Genomic DNA, 6,000 nt, shown 5'->3' with positions numbered 1-6,000 from the left:
GTATGGCTTGTTTAAGAAAGGGCAATACTTTAAACAAAATGTAATTTTCAAATAGTCGGAAATGAGAAGTTGTAATCTGTATGGAGGCAAAAAAAGCAATTTTTGAACAAAGGATGAGCTTTTCTTAATATTCTACTGGAGAACCATTTTGGGTTTAAGTATAACTTATGTATGAGTGAAGCATTTAGTGAGGTTTAAAGCTTTACTATTTCATAATTGTAGCCCATAAAACTCATATTCATTATATAAATTGGCACGTTTAATTTTGTCTGGCTTAGCATTCCAAATAAAATTAAGTATTTTTTGCTCATTTGATTTTAAAAACGAATCATCTGGAATAGGCAATGCCATTAGTAAATAAGTAAACTGTGATAGGACCAAAGAGTTAATCAATGTGTCCATAAATAGACAAGTATTTTCCTCTCTATGGTTGCAAAATCTTATCTATTTTTGCTAACTTTCTATTGAAATTAATTGTGGTAAGTTCATTTATATTTTTTGAGATATGAATGCAAAGTATTTTTACTTCACCAACCGCCCATTTTATTGGCAAACTACAAAGTAGTGTAAACACTGTATTATTTAACGATCCAAAATGTAATATGGTACACTTGTCATAATTAGGCTTTAATTCAGAGAGGCTAGAAAAGTGATCAAGATCTTCAATGAGACTGTGCAGGGATCCAAACTAGAGTCATCAGCATACATTGACACTTTTGTTTGTATCCCCTGGATTTCTAACCTCTTGATGTTCTTCTTGGATCTAATTTTAATAGCTAGCATTTTAATGGCTATAAAAAATAGAAATGGAGACAACGGGCAGCCTTGTTTTACTCCTCTTAAAAGCTCAATACTTTCTGAGCAGTAACCATTGTTTACTATTTTACATCTGGGGTTGCTGTACATAACTTTAACCCATTGTATAAGAGATTCACCAAAATGAAAGTATTCCAGGCATTTACATATAAATTCTAATCGTACTTTATCAAATGCCTTTTCAAAATCAGCTATAAAGACCAGACCTGGTATCTTCAATGTTTCATAATGTTCAATTGTTTCAAGTAATTGTCAGATATTATCCCCAATATATCATCCATGCAAAAATATAAAAAACCTGTCTGATCAGGATGAACAATATCTGGTATAACCTTTTTTATTCTATATGCAATGCATTTCGCCAGGATTTTCGCATAACAACATTGAAGTGTTAAAGGCCTCCAGTTCTTTAAACGGACTGGATCTTTATACTTACCACCTGGGTCCTGCTTTAGTAGTAATGAAATCAGACCTTCTTGTTGAGTACTTGAAAGTCTACCATTTGTATAAGAGTAATTAAAACATGCTAATAATGGATATTAGAGTATATTAAAAAAGGTTTGATATACCTCTACTGGTATACTGGTATACCGTCAAGCCCTGGTGTTTTTCCAGACTGAAAACATTTTATTGCCTCAAAAATTACCCCTTCTGTGAGTTGGCCTTCAAACCGGTCTTACTGTAAATGTGTTAATTTGACATTATTATTATTATTAGGAAATAATTCCTTACAGTTAACATCATTCAGTGGACATGGAGGAGACTGAGAAAAAAAAACACATGCTTAAAATATTTTGCTTCCTCTTTCAAAATATAATTTGGTGAATCATGGATAACTCCATAATTTGTAACGAGTTTCTGTAAATTATTTTTGGTAGAATTTCTGTGTGGAAGAATCAAGAAAAATGTTTTGCATTTTTCACAATTTCGTTTTATTTTTGTAAAACATTACACTTAATCGTCCTTGAATAAGTAACTCCATTTCTTTTTGTTTTTCCTCTAACCTATTTTGTGCCTCTATAGTACAGTTTCCATTACCATCTACCTGCGCTGTTACTTCCTCTATTTCCTTTATTAGTCTAATCTCTTTTGACCTAAACTACTTTTGTTTTAATGATTAGTATTGTATTGAATTGCTTCTAAAAGTACATTTGAAAGTGTCTGCTGTACCTATGTCGTACAAAAAAAGTTAATTATTAATTATTTTGTCTTAGTTAAGAACAACTTGTCAGCCAAAAAGCTTTGATTCAATTTCCAAAATCCCCATCCACGTGGAAATTCTGTAAGAGTTATATGGAGGCCAATTAGATGGTGGCCCGATTGCATTCGGTCTCCTATTAATACTTTTTAAACTTTTGATGACAGCAAGAACGAGACTAGGAAGTAATCAAGATGGCTAGCTTGATTAAGCCTCCTCCAAGAATATCTCACTAGGTCAGGGTTTTTCAACCTCCATATATCCACAAGTTCTAATGTATCCATGATTTTTGTAATCCTCCAATTGTCCTAATGTTCCACCCACTAAAACCTCCCCCCATGTCTAGGTCTGTTGTCACTAAGACCATCAGACCCTCTCCCTGACTCATGACGCACCTTTGCGTCCTAAGGCAAACCCTTGGTCGCCAAATGGCATTGGCCAGAGGGAAATATAATTGAATAACATAATTATCTATGAGGGTGCTTATAGGAACTAACCAAATAACATGGAAAACAGTCAGAAAAAAATAAATAGTAAAAATAATATATAATATTAATATAAAAAATAACAGCACAATCTTAAACATGCATGCTCAAATTTGAAAGTCCTAGCAAGGCTATAAGCATGTCAGCCCAGCCTGCTCAGTTCATTGGATTCAATTGTTTGTAAAAAAAAATTAAAAAAAGAGAAAAAAAAGAGAAAACATAATATACCGCAAGACCAGTCACCTTTTTTTTAGGCCAATTACATGCAAGACATATTTCATGTAGTCCTCATTATATCCTGTTGTATTCCGACCAAAAAGGAAGAAGGAAAAAGGAACATAGATTCTAACAATGCAAGTTAAAAAAATTGTCTTAGGCATCACATTATATCATTATCCTGTTGTATCGTGCCATGGCTGTGCCAGAGCCGACCGCAAGCCAACCCCGGTCACTTCCTTATGGGAAGGCATATTCAAGTTCAACTCACAATCGATTCTGACACAGCCATGGCACGACAGCCAAGAACACATGCAGTACTGACAATCTAGAGCAAGTAAACCTGTAAAACCAACGCTCTCTCCACCCTACACATTGTTTTTTATTCCAGGGTCGTTGCTCTATTACCTCGGCTGTTTTACACCTAGGCCTATATCATTAGGATCAGGAATAATAAAGGTAGCATAAAAAGCTTATATAGAAATATATACTATACCTTTCTCTCACTTAGAGAAGTGCTTTCATAAGCCAGTTTTTGTATTAGTTCTACCGTTAACTTTAATCACTTTATCCCAGTGTTAACCAGCCCACACACACTAGAGACAACAACCCTGTTGACAATACCTAATCCATCCATTTATCGGAAGAATAATCATCCTTTACATTTTTTATATTGAGATTTATTTTTTAAATGTAAAAGAGAAATAGCAAATATTTTAGGATCGTATAGGCCTATTCCAATAGAGAACCTAGGCAGGTTTTTAATTATATAATCCTTTATCCTAGCCCTATAATACATCTATACATATTTATTAGGTTTTAGCTTAAAAGCTAATCATTCCGATTCACATCGGCGAACAAGGGCCGCTCTATATAACAGCTTTAAAGTCATAATATACCCAACCTCTACAATTAGGATATATTATTTTAAACTAAAAAAAGTAACTTGGTATTTCTTATGTACAATCTTCAAATTAAATACATAAAAAATCATGAAGAAAAAAAGGTCAGCCATTCCCATCCTCACCTTCCCCTAAATCAAAACCTGATATTATGTCCATATAGTCCAAAGTTCCATATTGCCTAAATAGAAAAATGATAAGTTCATCATACCCATTCTGCATTACCACAAATCCAACCTTATTTTAAGTCCACAGTTCCATAATGCATGAATATAAAACAAAACAAAAAGTAGTTCATACCAAAAACATTTTTTTTTTGTAAACAAATCAATGAATCCATATTTGTATTGCATAATGCGGTGCAAATATGTATCGGGGACTACTTCAACAGGAGGTAGAGATCACTCACAGCCACGTTGTAATCTTCGAGTCCTTGAACATTTGATTATTTACATATAATTTATCAACCACGAGACAAACATTCTGCTTCTCGGCTCGGAGCCTTTTGAAAGTGGGGTACAGGGCACGTCTCTCCACTATTTCATGAGGAAATTGTTCATTAACAGAGAAAAAAAAGAGAATGGGGTGTTCTTCAATTCCCTACCCTGGCAATTTTCATTTTGTAGTGGGTTAGCATAGCTACGATCGGACGGGGCCTTCCCTCTGCTCTGCCACCAAAACGTTGAGCTCTTTGAAAATCAATTGTTTCCACCTGTTCGTCCGTCATCTTGAGATTACGTTTCATGAACACCTTGACTTTTTCCTCCGTTGACTGATAGTTTTCATCCTCCTTTATTCCCATTATAACAATATTATTTCTCCTACTTCTGCACTTCAAGTAATTCAGCTTTCATTGTTTTATTGTCATACTGTACCCTCTCTGTAGTGTCTTTTAGGGAGTTTTCAATATCTTATTTTACGCTCGTATTATTTCCATCATTTATTACTGTAATCCATTCCTGTTTTTAAGGCCTCAACCTAACCCAGTAGCCCAGGCAATAGCTCCTGGTTTTTTGAACTGCTTGCTCATGCTTGTAAGCAATGCTCTATCTTCTGGAGACATAGTTACAGTGCCTTGCGAAAGTATTTGGCCCCCTTGAACTTTGCAACCTTTTGCCTCATTTCAGGCTTCAAACATAAAGATATAAAACTGTATTTTTTTGTGAAGAATCAACAACAAGTGGGACACAATCATTAAGTGGAACGACATTTATTGGATATTTCAAACTTTTTTAACAAATCAAAAACTGAAAAATTGGGCGTGCAAAATTATTCAGCCCCTTTACTTTCAGTGCAGCAAACTCTCTCCAGAAGTTCAGTGAGGATCTCTGAATGATCCAATGTTGACCTAAATGACTAATGATGATAAATACAATCCACCTGTGTGTAATCAAGTCTCCGTATAAATGCACCTGCACTGTGATAGTCTCAGAGGTCCGTTAAAAGCGCAGAGAGCATCATGAAGAACAAGGAACACACCAGGCAGGTCCGAGATACTGTTGTGAAGAAGTTTAAAGCCGGATTTGGATACAAAAATATTTCCCAAGCTTTAAACATCCCAAGGAGCACTGTGCAAGCGATAATATTGAAATGGAAGGAGTATCAGACCACTGCAAATCTACCAAGACCTGGCCGTCCCTCTAAACTTTCAGCTCATACAAGGAGAAGACTGATCAGAGATGCAGCCAAGAGGCCCATGATCACTCTGGATGAACTGCAGAGATCTACAGCTGAGGTGGGAGACTCTGTCCATAGGACAACAATCAGTCGTATATTGCACAAATCTGGCCTTTATGGAAGAGTGGCAAGAAGAAAGCCATTTCTTAAAGATATCCATAAAAAGTGTTGTTTAAAGTTTGCCACAAGCCACCTGGGAGACACACCAAACGTGGAAGAAGGTGCTCTGGTCAAATGAAACCAAAATTGAACTTTTTGGCAACAATGCAAAACGTTATGTTTGGCGTAAAAGCAACACAGCTGAACACACCATCCCCACTGTCAAACATGGTGGTGGCAGCATCATGGTTAGGGCCTGCTTTTCTTCAGCAGGGACAGGGAAGATGGTTAAAATTGATGGGAAGATGGATGGAGCCAAATACAGGACCATTCTGGAAGAAAACCTGATGGAGTCTGTAAAAGACCTGAGACTGGGAGGGAGATTTGTCTTCCAACAAGACAATGATCCAAAACATAAAGCAAAATCTACAATGGAATGGTTCAAAAATAAACATATCCAGGTGTTAGAATGGCCAAGTCAAAGTCCAGACCTAAATCCAATCAAGAATCTGTGGAAAGAACTGAAAACTGCTGTTCACAAATGCTCTCCATCCAACCTCACTGAGCTCGAGCTGTTTTGCAAGGAGGAATGGGAAAAAAATTCAGT

Source organism: Oncorhynchus mykiss, chromosome 4 (assembly GCF_057628025.1).
Source record: "Oncorhynchus mykiss isolate SJ-2025 chromosome 4, ASM5762802v1, whole genome shotgun sequence".
In the NCBI taxonomy this organism is placed as follows: domain Eukaryota; kingdom Metazoa; phylum Chordata; class Actinopteri; order Salmoniformes; family Salmonidae; genus Oncorhynchus; species Oncorhynchus mykiss.
The sequence above is the reverse complement of the archived record's forward strand: the minus strand, read 5'-3'. Positions refer to the sequence as shown.